Source organism: Culex pipiens, chromosome 2, assembly GCF_016801865.2.
Source record: "Culex pipiens pallens isolate TS chromosome 2, TS_CPP_V2, whole genome shotgun sequence".
Lineage (NCBI taxonomy): Eukaryota > Metazoa > Arthropoda > Insecta > Diptera > Culicidae > Culex > Culex pipiens.
In genome coordinates, this window is record NC_068938.1 from 71,203,558 (window position 1) to 71,219,077 (window position 15,520).

At 38.8% G+C, this 15,520-nt stretch overlaps 1 protein-coding gene across 4 annotated transcripts in view; it reads left to right on the forward strand.

Annotated features, from left to right (window-relative positions):
- Window positions 1-15,520, forward strand: part of LOC120422518 (probable nuclear hormone receptor HR38) — a 202,302-nt gene that overhangs the window by 130,985 nt on the left and 55,797 nt on the right. The gene's annotated exons all lie outside the window — the stretch shown is intronic.

Here is a 15,520-nt window from a genome sequence, read left to right on the forward strand (position 1 = left end):
TTTGCGCGCGCGAATGTGTGATCCGAAGAAATGGCTAAGGTGTGGGGTCCTAAACTGAAGCTATCACGGTTGTCACTTGGAGCGAACCTACCAACGAAATCGAAAACTAGGACTTTCCCCCTTGAGTCTAGAGGGACACCTCAAAATATGTAAATTGCAAATCGCATCATGTGCGATTTTCTAGCTTACGGGGTTTATGGGAGCGAGCTGCACCCCCAACCAACGCGGCGGACGTTTTGGAGCAGCACCGTGGCAAAGGTCGTAAATCATGGCGGCAGAAATGAATGTTTCGATTTTGAGCGCCATCCGAGGGTTGGTCGGTTGAGACATGGGAAAAGGATGCAGCTAGTGCATGCTGTCTCCAGAAAAGAATACGCAAGTTTTTGACGAGGATCGCATGAAAAAAAAATGTCGACCTCCTCTAAGGCGATTGGTGGATGCAACCATGAAAGTATGTTTTTGAATGATGATTTTAGGAATTTTTAACATCTAAAAGCATTAAAAATATATTCTTAAAATCTAATTATTTCTAATAACAAGTTTTATAAAATAAATCTTGAGAAATTTTTGATAAACTTGATCCGAAGAAATCTATTAGGATCATTTGAAAACTTATCTGTTAAACTTTTAACCATTTTTGAGATTTATTTTTTGTTATGACATTCTATATAACGAATAGGGCATACCCCTTTGTATGGGACGTCGTTTGGACCTCACCAATCTGCCTGAAATTTTAAGGGGTTGTTTGTACATATAAAACTAGCATCTGGCCAAACTATGAGCTTTCTAGGTCAACGGGAAGTGGGGCATATCGGGACACAACGTTTGAAGGTTCAAAAACGTCAAAAACCTTAAAAATGCTGTAACTAAGGCAATATTCAATTTAATTTTAAAATTCCAAATGCACCTGAAAGGGCTTTAAAAATGCAACAAAATGCAGGGTAGAGGATCCCAATTGGTTAAATCTAAAGGGAGTTATTGGCATTTTAGTGAAAAATAGCACAATTTTCAAACTCAAACAAAAAAGTGTTCCATCCAGATATCAACTCGATGCGACCTGCAGCTTGTAGGGGACATCTGGGACTACCATCTGAGACTGAGAACGCTTTGGGTAAGGCAGTTTAACATATTTAAAAGATACTTTTTCTTTTAGTGACTTTTTTGGTTGTAAATTTTTGCTGTAGGGACCTCTTAGAACAAATTTTCCGGTGATAATATTATCAAATTCGTGTTCCTGAGAATATTTCACAATAGAAACATGCATAAAAAATGTTTATTTTCATACATTTGAACCATTTGAACTTGATTTTAAATAAATGTGGTTCAATAGTAGTTTATGCAACAAGTTGCAAAAAAGGATTTTTTCAGCACGAGTCGTACATTTATCCAACGAGACTCACCGAGTTGGATAAATACGAAGAGTGCTGAAAAAAAATAAGTTTTGCAACGAGTTCCATACAACATTTTTTGCAATTCCGAAAAACACCCATTAAGTGAAATTTGAAGTCAAATTTTCATGTATTTTGTCAATAAATCATTTAAATCAAAAAAACGTTGAAAAGATATTTTTTAAACTTATTTTTTTAAAGGGTATAAATGGATGGGGGATGGGCAATATCTAAAACATCTATTGGTGCAATGTTGTGGCTTTCGAAGAAAATGTCTGTCTTAATGTACATTAGACCGTCCCATAAAAATTGTTAGAAGTCAAATCTTGGTACTCACAACTAGAATGATACATGGGTAATTCTCTACCAACTCACACAGCAGTTGCCCCGACCCCTCTTCGATTTGCGTGAAACTTTGTCCTAAGGGGTAACTTTTGTCCCTGATCACGAATCCGAGGTCCGTTTTTTGATATCTCGTGACGGAGGGGCGGTACGACCCCTTCCATTTTTGAACATGTGAAAAAAGAGGTGTTTTTCAATAATTTGCAGCCTGAAACGGTGATGAGATAGAAATTTGGTGTCAAAGGGACTTTTGTGTAAAATTAGACGCCCGATTTGATGGCGTACTCAGAATTCCAAATAAACGTATTTTTCATCGAAAAAAACACTAAAAAAGTTTTAAAAATTCTCCCATTTTCCGTTACTCGACTGTAAAAATTTTTGGAACATGTCATTTTATGGGAAATTTAATGTACTTTTCGAATCTACATTGTCCCAGAAGGGTCATTTTTTCATTTAGAACAAAATTTTTCATTTTAAAATTTCGTGTTTTTTCTAACTTTGCAGGGTTATTTTTTAGAGTGTAACAATGTTCTACAAAGTTGTAGAGCAGACAATTACAAAAATTTTGATATATAAACATAAGGGGTTTGCTTATAAACATCACGAGTTATCGCGATTTTACGAAAAAAAGTTTTGAAAAAGTTGGTCGTCATCGATCATGGCCATTCATGGTCACCCGCGACAGACACGGACGACGAAACAAAGAGAAACGCAAAAAGTAACTTTTTCAAAACTTTTTTTCGTAAAATCGCGATAACTTGTGATGTTTATAAGCAAACCCCTTATGTCTATATATCAAAATTTTTGTAATTGTCTGCTCTACAACTTTGCAGAACATTGTTACACTCTAAAAAATAACCCTGCAAAGTTAGAAAAAACACGAAATTTTAAAATGAAAAATTTTATTCTAAATGAAAAAATGACCCTTCTGGGACAATGTAGATTCGAAAAGTACATTAAATTTCCCATAAAATGACATGTTCCAAAATTTTTTACAGTCGAGTAACGGAAAATGGGAGAATTTTTAAAACTTTTTTATTGTTTTTTTCGATGAAAAATACGTTTTTCGGAATTCTGAGTACGCCATCAAATCGGGCGTCTAATTTTACATAAAAGTCCCTTTGACACCAAATTTCTATCTCATCACCGTTTCAGGCTGCAAATTGTTGAAAAACACCTCTTTTTTCGCATGTTCAAAAATGGAAGGGGTCGTACCGCCCCTCCGTCACGAGATATCAAAAAACGGACCTCGGATTCGTGATCAGGGACAAAAGTTACCCCTTAGGACAAAGTTTCACGCAAATCGAAGAGGGGTCGGGGCAACTTTTCCCGATTTCGTGTGAGTTGGTAGAGAATTGTATTAGGATGCCAGGAACAATGTTTCAATAATACATACAGTTCCCAAAAATGGTGAAATGAAAAATGTGCTTTTCTCGAGTATTTTTTTTTAAATTTTTGCAGCAAACAAACTAAAGTCATACAAATGTGATCGTTCAGTGCTTCAAATTTTAGTTTAATGTTCTCTGAACAAATTCATGTACAAATATTGTCCATAAACGCCTGCATTTGGGCTCGGCAGAGCGTTTTAGAAAAAAAATATTTGAGCACTTTGCAAAAAGAGCCACAAATATTTGCAACCAAGCTTATGCATGTAGCTTGTAGGAAATTTCATGGAGAACATTTTTCTTGTTAAACATTAAAGTTATGTCCAACAAAAAGTCACGAATTTTCAAAATTCTTTTTTTTTATTAGCGTTTTAGCATACAGCAAGGCATATATTTTGGATATTTTCATTTTGATCTTCTAAAAGTGATATTTTTTTAAACACTCTTGTTCATTTCAATAGTCAGCAAAACCTCACATAAATTCTTTATTTAAAAAAAAAACTTAAAAGCATGCAACAAATATTTAAAAAAGTATTTATTAAGAACGGCTCAGGCTTTAACGAACATACATGAATTACAAAAAAAAACTTTTTCAAATAATTCCTAATTTTATCCTGATCAAAATAAAAACAAAATACAAAAATATATTTTTTTCTACTGATAAGTCCTTCTTTTCCCCATTTCTGAAACTATCAGATAAAATAATCAAACATTTTACACCAGTTTTGTTGTTTTGCAAACATTAGTTTTCAAAAAATGTAAAATTTGACGAAAATAAAAATTTTAGCAAAAAAAAAACTTGGTGCGGTGCTGCTCATTGAAAATTTTCAAAAAATCAAAAAAAGATTATAATATACCCAAATATGCTTAAAATTTTTCTAAACACAGGGGAATGTATTTCAAATTAATAACAGCTGGTTGCACTTAGATTTCATTAATATTATGCCTTATTTGAAGCAACAGATGAAATATTGTTATGAAAACCATTTCCAAAATAAAATTTAAAAAAAAATCTTAAAAGCTATGAATATAAATAATATGCTAAAATCAAAAATTATATGAGATTGAGCAATCCAAATGGGGCCACGTGGTGTCTGATTGACATGTACTGTCCTCTGATCGAGGCAGTCTTCTTAGTGTGCTTTCATTTTTCCCTGTACATTTTGCTGGGAATGAATCTGCTTCTAGGCAAGATCAGAGGCATCAGATCATCTTGCACCCTTCAAAGGAATTGTTCCCCAGACCATCGCCTTGGACCCCATGGAATGCAAAAATCGTCATTTATTAGCGGCTGAATTGTACAGTGAAATTTACCAAAGTGCTCAAGTTTTACGGGTTAATTCCCATTTAAATTTGTTCCTGCTCAAGGCAAGCCAGTTTTCAACCAAATGGGCTGAAATTTGGGCTGGAAGCACCATTTGGAATGCTCTTTCGGGCCATTTAATATGATTTTTGATTTGAACAATTTTAATTTTTATTGACCCGGGCTAATAAACATCTTGCAAAATTAAAAACAATGATGGAAATTTTGGCAGAATTTATCATGTAATCATTAATTTAAAGATTGTTTATTTAATATTTTCAACATCATTCTAGTTTGATATTTTAGAAAATATTACAATTTCTACAGTGACTACATTTTTTTGCAGCCAAAATTACATAAATTTCGCCAAAAAAAATCAATCTCGTTCAAATCCAATTAGTTCCAACAACCTGTTCCTGTTCCGATTTAAGCTGATACATCTGTTTCAACAAATAACTCACTCTCGACTCGCCCATGCTGTAGAGCACATATCGGTACATCTCAGACCCAGCAGCGGCTGTGTGCCCCAATAACATTATTCAAATTAACCATTCGGCCATAAAGGTTAGTTATGACAGAGCGAGAGCGGCCCTTCGAGATGGAAACAAAACCAGGGCCAGAAGTTTATTTATGGTCGACCCAGTGTCTTTTTAATGTGACACGTGATGGATTCCTATTCAAAGTGAGGTGGGGGTTCGTTTCGTTTTTGGCAAACGCTGGTTTCGATAAGGTTAATAATCGCGTAATTATTGTGCATTACGTGTGATGTGATTCACACGTAGAGTTACGCGTAATTACGAAATGTCAGCTTCAGTTGTTGATTTTTGCGCGCCGAGGGTTGTTTATTTTTAGGTCTCCTCTCCCGAAAAAACGAGTGCCTCTCTAAAGTGCACCCATAAGCAAACGAGAATGATTTATTGATGTTTACGCCCCGGTTGAAAGATGACGAGGACGAGGGGGGGATCAAGTCTCGGCTTGAGAAAAAATACGTGCTCCCCAACCCGTAGGTGTGAAGAGGCCATTTGAGATAGTGCACGAAGGGGCCGCGGCCTTAATGGCTTCATTTACCGAAAAATAATGCCCCACGAGCGCGCGGGGGTCAGCATTTGTTTAACGAATTGTTGTTTTGTTTTTAATCTAAATGGTGGTTCATTACCGTCCACCCCGTTGAACACTTTTCGGTGACTTATGACACACGCACTGCTTGCTGATGTGATGGGATTCAAACTCGAGAGGGTTGATTCTGTAATGGTTCATCATTTTGTGAGATGAGATGATGAATGAGTAAGTGCTTTCGCCCTACGATCGAGATAAGTCACATCTAGGCTATCTCACGTTTCCAGGGATCCTAACCCGAGGGCGTTTCATTCAACGTTTTTCCCTGCACAAAACCACTTACACACACGCGGGCTTGATGAACTTGATACCATCGCGGGCCGGGTTCGTCGCTTTATGACGTTTTTTCCCATGTGGGTAATTCTCCGCCAACTCACACAGCAGTTGCCCCGACCCCTCTTCGATTTGCGTGAAACTTTGTCCTAAGGGGTAACTTTTGTCCCTGATCACGAATCCGAGGTCCGTTTTTTGATATCTCGTGACGGAGGGGCGGTACGACCCCTTCCATTTTTGAACATGCGAAAAAAGAGGTGTTTTTCAATAATTTGCAGCCTGAAACGGTGATGAGATAGAAATTTGGTGTCAAAGGGACTTTTATGTAAAATTAGACGCCCGATTTGATGGCGTACTGAGAATTCCGAAAAAACGTATTTTTCATCGAAAAAAACACTAAAAAAGTTTTAAAAATTCTCCCATTTTTCGTTACTCGACTGTAAAAAATTTTGGAACATGTCATTTTATGGGAAATTTAATGTACTTTTCGAATCTACATTGTCCCAGAAGGGTCATTTTTTCATTTAGAACAAAATTTTTCATTTTAAAATTTCGTGTTTTTTCTAACTTTGCAGGGTTATTTTTTAGAGTGTAACAATGTTCTACAAAGTTGTAGAACAGACAATTACAAAAATTTTGATATATAGACATAAGGGGTTTGCTTATAAACATCACGAGTTATCGCGATTTTACGAAAAAAAGTTTTGAAAAAGTTGGTCGTCATCGATCATGGCCGTTCATGGTCACCCGCGACAGACACGGACGACGAAACAAAGAGAAACGCAAAAAGTAACTTTTTCAAAACTTTTTTTCGTAAAATCGCGATAACTCGTGATGTTTATAAGCAAACCCCTTATGTCTATATATCAAAATTTTTGTAATTGTCTGCTCTACAACTTTGTAGAACATTGTTACACTCTAAAAAATAACCCTGCAAAGTTAGAAAAAACACGAAATTTTAAAATGAAAAATTTTGTTCTAAATGAAAAAATGACCCTTCTGGGACAATGTAGATTCGAAAAGTACATTAAATTTCCCATAAAATGACATGTTCCAAAATTTTTTACAGTCGAGTAACGGAAAATGGGAGAATTTTTTAAACTTTTTTAGTGTTTTTTTCGATGAAAAATACGTTTTTTCGGAATTCTGAGTACGCCATCAAATCGGGCGTCTAATTTTACATAAAAGTCCCTTTGACACCAAATTTCTATCTCATCACCGTTTCAGGCTGCAAATTATTGAAAAACACCTCTTTTTTCGCATGTTCAAAAATGGAAGGGGTCGTACCGCCCCTCCGTCACGAGATATCAAAAAACGGACCTCGGATTCGTGATCAGGGACAAAAGTTACCCCTTAGGACAAAGTTTCACGCAAATCGAAGAGGGGTCGGGGCAACTTTTCCCGATTTCGTGTGAGTTGGTAGAGAATTACCCAAACGCAAAAAGTAACTTTTTCAAAACTTTTTTTCGTAAAATCGCGATAACTCGTGATGTTTATAAGCAAACCCCTTATGTCTGTATATCAAATTTTTTGTAATTGTCTTCTCTACAACTTTGTAGAACATTGTTACACTCTAAAAAATAACCCTGCAAAGTTAGAAAAAACACGAAATTTTAAAATGAAAATTTTTGTTCTAAATGAAAAAATGACCCTTCTGGGTCAATGTAGATTCGAAAAGTACATTAAATTTCCCATAAAATGACATGTTCCAAAATTTTTTACAGTCGAGTAACGGAAAATGGGAGAATTTTTAAAACTTTTTTAGTGTTTTTTTCGATGAAAAATACGTTTATTCGGAATTCTGAGTACGCCATCAAATCGGGCGTCTCATTTTACATAAAAGTCCCTTTGACACCAAATTTCTATCTCATCACCGTTACAGGCTGCAAATTGTTGAAAAACACCTCTTTTTTCGCATGTTCAAAAATGGAAGGGGTCGTACCGCCCCTCCGTCACGAGATATCAAAAAACGGACCTCGGTTTCGTGATCAGGGACAAAAGTTACCCCTTAGGACAAAGTTTCACGCAAATCGAAGAGGGGTCGGGGCAACTTTTCCCGATTTCGTGTGAGTTGGTAGAGAATTACCCATGTGTGTTTACATAAATAAAAAGTTAATGAATTATAAAGTGGCTGCGAGACAAAACGGCGAACGCCACAAAAAGTGCCACAGAACAGACATCGGCCAGACAGCCCAAGTCAACACACGGTTTAGCTCTCTAGTAGTTCAGAGAGGACTTGTAGGTAAATGCTTTTACACGCGCGTTGAAGTCACTCCTTGGTTTGTGCCAACCTCGCCGGGTTGGCCTGGTCCCGGGGTGATGTTTCTATCTCGTGTTCTGGTGTCTTTGCCTCTGAGGAGTTTGGTGACGCCCACGCATTTCGGAGCGGGCACTCCGTGACGCCAGGAATCAGAGTTTAGCGAGCAAATGTGACAGCTTGAGGGTGGGGTTGGGTGGCGATGACGGATATAGCGGTTCGTGAGAAAATACTTTACGTTGTCAATACTTTTATTAACGATGTTTTTGAGGAAAAACATATTTTCTCAAAATTCTTAGAATCCTTTTAAGAATGTTTCGCTGGCCGGCTGCGAAATTACGGTAAAGTATAACTTGTGTCAGACTTAGATTGTGCTGCTTAAGCTTATTTTTTAAATTTCAAAGAGTGGTGCAAAATGTGTTTTTTAATCATTGAAAAACGCAAGGTAGAAATTGTAAACAATTTTTCAACCTTACTGTTGGTTATCAAGCTGATGTTTAAATTGGGACAAATCTTCATATCATTACAAGTTGATTACTGATTTCATGTAAATTTGATAGCGTGCTAGATGAGATTAATAAGCGTTTATAAACCTCGCTTTCTCACACACACAAGGCAACAATAATATCTGACAAATAGGCACGATTATTCCACCCCCTCTGAATCGCAGACCCCTTTTGGGGCAAACATCCATACATGCACTTCGCTCCGCATAATCGCGGCACGATCCCTTCCGGCAACCATAATCCAACATTGTACGACGTTTCTTGCACAACAACAACTGGACCCACGAAACCGCCATCATTTCTTTCGCTCATGATATTTTATTATTATTCATTTATTCAGTGTATATTTGGAAGAAGCGCCCCCAAACCTCATGAGCAACCTCAACAAAAGCAACAACATCAGCAGAGAAAAAAAAAGTGAACACGACCACCTTAATAATTGTATTAATGTTTTGGGGCACTATGATGAGGCAACGACTTCAACCTCGTCGACGCTCGAGGGTCCATCAACAGCTGTTGAGCTCGGCTCCGCTGCACGCGCTCGCGTATTGATGTCACTTCATGTTTGTTTTCTCACTAATCTGGTTTCTGGCATCTTCCCCCCTCATCGGACTCCAGACTGGAAGGCGTCTCGGACGAGCCAGTAGTCTATAAATCAGTGGGACTGACCAGCAGCACTCCAGTTGCTGGGTGAGATGTTGTTGTTGTTTTTGTTGGGGGGGCACACGCGTTGTTTACACAATCAAACACGCAAAGACCCTCGTCAAGATGGGCTGCGAGGGACACACTTGAAGGGATGAGCGCGAGCCCTAGCAGCCGATTATGACCGATGGCCATCCGTCCAGCTTGAGTGACGAGGGATTCGCGCAGCGAAGTCGTCGAATCTTCGTAGAATTAATCACCTTCCCCAAAAAACGTAGATTTACATAATGTGTCGACCCTCGTTGAACCGCACCAAATTTTGGAGAAGATCTAGGCGTACGGTGACCTAAAGCTACCGAGGTAGCCCCGCACCGATCAACGCTGCCTGCAATTAATCTCTTCATGTGCGATTACGCAGGCTTGGATTTCTAACCGGTCAACTCCGTTTGACAATTGGCCACAAATTGGGCACCAACTTTTTGAAGACGCCGAGCAGGTCCATTTGTCATATTTGGCAATCGCCGTGGCTTATGTGGACGAGCAATTTTTGTCACCTCTCTGAAGACACTTTCTTTGGCGGCGGGTCTATAAGCCGATTAAGATTGTGTCGCGGTAGACGCGGAGAGGTGGTCTTCAGGAGGTGATGGATGCCGGTTTGGAGACACGTTTTGGACAGCTCGATGAGCTTGGTTGATTGGGCTTCTAGAGTGGCGAGGGATTAGCCTAAGCGAGTACTTGCTACCTGAGGGATGTTTAACACGAAAGACACGATTGTTCGGAATTAGGCGGAGTGACAAGTTGCTGTTGAACACTGTAAATGATTTGGACTTTTGATCAATACCGAAGATTCCTGTGGAGGACGCTTTGAATTGATACGGATTCAGCTCAAGTCGCACGTAAAGTGCGCTGATTGCAGTGGGAATTGAACCGCCAATTTAAGCGCATGCACTAAAAACAACAGAGTGCTTTTTCATCAACTATGTGGTATGCATTCAAACAGGACCTAGAGTAGTAGCTTTTCCGTGCACCCACCAAAATTAGAGGTATGATTACCCTTGCAGTTGGCGCACTTTGCGCTCTCAAATGAAATTTAATCAAGTGAATTACCGATTTTAAATAATTCCCAAGAATGTTTCCTGCAGCAACTCCAGCAGAAAAATTGTATAGCCTAACAATCCAATTTGACAAAATTGCTGCAAGCCCTCAATTGGCACCTCGCATCTTCATGATATCCATATCGTCACGCCAGCAGATCCAATCAACGATTGCGAAAGATAACTCCCCTCACCGGCTCAACCGGCTGCACGCAAAGTCTGCGCGGGGTCAAGCTCTTTTCTCCAAAGGCGCCCACATAACGAGGTACAAATTGGCCGTTTATCCCCAACTCCAGGGCCCCAGGGACGCACTTCGTGACCACGGATCACCTGTGCGCACCTTGGACAGTGGTGATAACCCCTCGTGTAGCGTGAAGAATCTCGGAGCGGAAAAACGGCGCGCCGATTGTTGGCTTTGACAAAAGGGAGAACGCGTTCAAATTAATTAGCACCATGTTTGGAGGCGCAAGGCATGCGACGTGCCGGACACGGCACGGTGATAAGTATTACAGTAATTTTATTTATTTTACACACGCAACATGAATGAAAAGCTAATCAAACGCGACGAGGGGACTCCGTTTGCGGACTTCTTGGTGGAGAACCAAAACGAAAAAAGCGACGAATTCGATCACGACCTGGCTACAAAGTCTTGCAAGTGAAGTGGTGACAGCTTTTGGTGTGTGTGAAAACGGATTGAATTATTGGGCTTGAAAAGTGGTTTGCGCTGTCAGATTAGTGCGACGGAATTAAGTAATTGGATAAGCGCGAACTGGATTAAGGACGTGTGAAAACGAGACTTTAGTTGGTTTTCAACAGCTTAAGAATGAACAGTGCTGCAGAGGTTTCACCAGAGCCAGCTATTAGGCACTTTCTCCTTTACTATCTCAGAGAAATCAAAATTACTCCACCAATGTCTCCGTCATCTCACGTAACGGTCCCATCTTCAAATCTTTGTCATCGAGTAATTAACTTTCTTGCGCAATGCTTAGTCACTGTCAAGTGCTTCCAATCATAATTCAATATCTCCGTCCCAAGACCCAACGACACACAGTCATTCCTCTGCAAACCAAGCCCCCTCCATAAATACATCGCCAGGAGACATCGACGCGCCACCGTACGGCACGAGGTGACGAACCCTAGGTCACCGCAACTTCCCCACCGCAAGTTCCTCGAAGATCTTCCGATTGATCAATCTTGAAATTGAAAACGCCGCCGCCCCAACTACTCGCACATATCGAGTTCTGTTCCGAGCAATAACTACTACTAACTGGTCGATGCGGTGCGGTAAAATGGATTAATCTTGCCAAACGACACCGGGTCGTGCGAACAAGTTGTGGAACCAATGCTGAAATTACACTCTAAAATATGAGTATCAATTTCCTCGGCGGACGCGCGTGTTCAGAGAGCAAACGATCTGACGGTTTTATTGCCTCTTTCGACCTGGTTGAGAGGTATCTCAATCTCGGATATTTGTCCCCCCCTCTAGCTGTGTGGGAACCTCTGGGTCCCTTCGCGACCTGGTGACGCGCGCGGTAGCCCCATATTGTTTATTTATTTTTATGGAAATAAGCTCACTGGATCCCGTTGGTCCCGTGTGGAAGCCGCGTAGCGGTTGAAATCTGAGTTATTCATAGCTTGGTGTGTGTGACTTTGGTTCGGCAGTACTCCACTCGAATCAATTACTATTCAAACTGTGGATGATCGTATCAGCTAATTCCGTGGAGGACCACCCCGAGGCAGCCGTCAACGGGCCACGTAAATTGTGTCAAAGTTGAAAGTTTGCCTGCGCAAATCGATATTGTTCCACCTCCGGCGAGCGCGCGCGCGCCGAAATCCCATAAACTAATACGATTCATTTGAATTTCAATTGAATTGAGCTTTCGAAGCTTCAGATTTTCCGCAAACCTTGGCGAGGGGAAATGCGACCCGATTTGAATAAATTTGAAAGTAAAATATCGCGCAGACCTCCTCGATTGAACTTTGTTTTGCCAGGGCTCTTCAAACAAGCAGCCAACGAAAAACCCTTCGACTATCGACAACATTAGCAACAACGCTTCAATTTCAATGCAATATTGTTCGTCCCGGAGGTTTCCCCCAAACTCTTATCAAGATGCTGCCAGAATGGTGAATTATTGCCAATAAGGCAAACGGTTCCCTTCTATACTGCAGTGCAATGATCTCCGATAGGGTGCACTTTCAATTACATTGAAGCAATTCCATTACCGGCGACATCGAGCTCGCGTTTCCAGCCCACAGAGCATCCCATCGCTGATTTATCGAGTTTGTCACATTCGAATAAAACAAAGTTCCAAAAACTGTCAATCAACGGCGCGTTGAATTGCGTCTTCTCGAATAAACTTCACCGCTGGAGGTCCGCGCCGTTGCGCACCCATCACCCTAATCAATTCCGATCTAATTGATAACGATCGGGGCTAGCTCGGGCACGCAGCTGGACACCTAACTCGATCGGTATCACAAAAAGACTCCAAACCTGAACCCGATCCCGACCCTAAGGTATTCGATTTCTTCATTAAAACGTCGTCATCGCTTCATCAACAGCCCGACCCCGGGACCAGGTCTTTTGTAAACACGTCTCTAATTGACGCCATGATCTGCGTGGTGTGACCTTGGCGCCTTTGGAATTTCCTCGCAACCCAACACCGTTGACACGTGTCAACGCGCGCCGCCACACACACACGGCTCGCGATTGAGTCGGAAAGTCCCGTGAAAGCAGCGCGAACCATCTTTCACTAAATCATCCACTTTAATCGTAATAATGAGGGGGGAGACCTCGCTTTTCCTATCACTGAATTTATGATGCCCGTCCGACCGTTTGTAATTCCGCGTTGAACGTCTCCGCCATGAATAGAGCCAGATCAATCAGACTTGGAGCGCCGCGGCGCGGCTCCCCGTTGAGTGATGATCTACCCGTAGTACCATACGGATCACCCGAAGACCCTCTCACCAATTTGATTGATACCTTAAGACCCGGAGCGCGCTCGCGCTCGCGCTCTCCAATTGTGAGTAGGTTGACGTGTGTTTTATGTCGCGTACGTCACGTCCCTTAGATCCGCACAAAGCAGATCATCAGACCTCAACCATACGGATCACCGTAAATTGCAGTCCGCGTCGGAGCGTGGCCGATTTGTTTGCCTTTTCGGCCTGACGATGGCCGGCGGCTGCGGACATCGGGCGATCTCAAGTGTCGGTGAATTATGATCGTGGTAATTTTCTATCGATATTTCTGCAGCGCTTCGCGGTACACAAAAGTCAGCGTTCGTTATTTCTGCGACGAGCGGTCATTTGTTTCCGAGGGCAGCTTATCGTGACAGGTCCTTGGATGCTGATGGATGGTGACGCCGCCAGGGATGTGGCTATCAGTAATCCGGGTGACCTCAATTCGGCGGGCTGGGGGGATTTGAAAGGGATCGTGGACTGCGGGCAGACTTTACATGAGAACTGTAAAGAGATACTTCAAAGTATGCAAGCTAAAGATTTAAGATTCTCCGGTGTTCTTAGCTGGGCTGATTATGAGATGGAGCAGAAGTCGAAGTCGTTGAAGCCTTCTAATTTCTAAGACTCGAAGTTAAATTCGTAGTTGGAGCAATCAACTTCTAAGAAGCTGGAGTTAGAGTCGAAGCTGGAGGTCATATTGAAAAGTACTAAAAGGAGGTATATCGTGAATATTCCGGTAAAAAGTTCAAAAAACCTGCATATTTTTCAACCACTTTTTAAGCCAAGATTGGACAGTTTGAATCAGTTCTCAAAACTAGTTTAGAAAGCAGCATATTTACAGTAAGGAAGTTGGCTATTTTAGCTAGATTTTATGTAATTTTTTAAGCTTGTTTTTAACTTTTCTTTTAATTTTTGATTGCTGCCTCCGAAGCAGAATCTTTTCACATAGTCTTTTGGCCGCTTTAGCTAGATTTTCCGCTATTCGTGATATGGTTTTAAATAGTCCAGCAATTTTTACGACTATATGAACTAGCTTGGCTTGTCTTGATTGTTATTCCACTATGTTTGCTAAGATTAATGGTCAGTTGATGTTTGTACTGTTAAAAAAATTCAAACAAGCAAAAAAAAACTTCAAAAAAATTAATTAATCAAAATACCGAAACAAAATACAAAAAATATCTGCAATAAACATGACATACAAAAAATACTTAAATAGTAACAATGCATAAAACATTTCGAATACCAAAAATCTTCAAATACCGACGGCAAGAGTGACGTTGGGTAAAATATGCCAGAAAAAATTATGGAAAATCAACTCCCCAGACCCAATGACAGTACTGATAACGGTACATAATCATTTATAATTCAAAAATACATTTAAAACTTGAAAGATTTGAAATACTTGGAGTACGTCAAATACTTAAAATACTTAAAATATTTTAAAAAAACTTAAAATACTTAAAATACTTAAAATACTTAAAATACTTAAAATGCTTAAAATACTTAAAATACTTAAAATACTTAAAATACTTAAAATACTTAAAATACTTAAAATACTTTAAATACCTAAAATACTTAAAATACTTAAAATACTTAAAATATTTAAAAAAAACTTAAAAGTCTTAAAATACTTAAAATACTTAAAATACTCAAAATACTTAAAATGCTTAAAATACTTAAAATACTTAAAATACTTAAAATACTTAAAATACTTAAAATACTTAAAATACTTAAAATACTTTAAATACTTTAAATACTTTAAATACTTTAAATACTTTAAATACTTTAAATACTTTAAATACTTTAAATACTTTAAATACTTAAAATACTTAAAATACTTAAAATACTTAAAATACTTAAAATACTTAAAATACTTAAAATACTTAATATACTTAATATACTTAATATACTTAATATACTTAAAATACTTAAAATACTTAAAATACTTAAAATACTTAAAATACTTAAAATACTTAAAATACTTAAAATACTTAAAATACTTAAAATACTTAAAATACTTAAAATACTTAAAATACTTAAAATGCTTAAAATACTTAAAATACTTAAACTACTTAAAATACTTAAAATACTTAAAATACTTAAAATACTTAAAATACTTAAAATACTTAAAATACTTAAAATACTTAAAATACTTAAAATACTTAAAATACTTAAAATACTTAAAATACTTAAAATGCTTAAAATACTTAAAATACTTAAAATACTTAAAATACTTAAAATACTTAAAATACTTAAAAT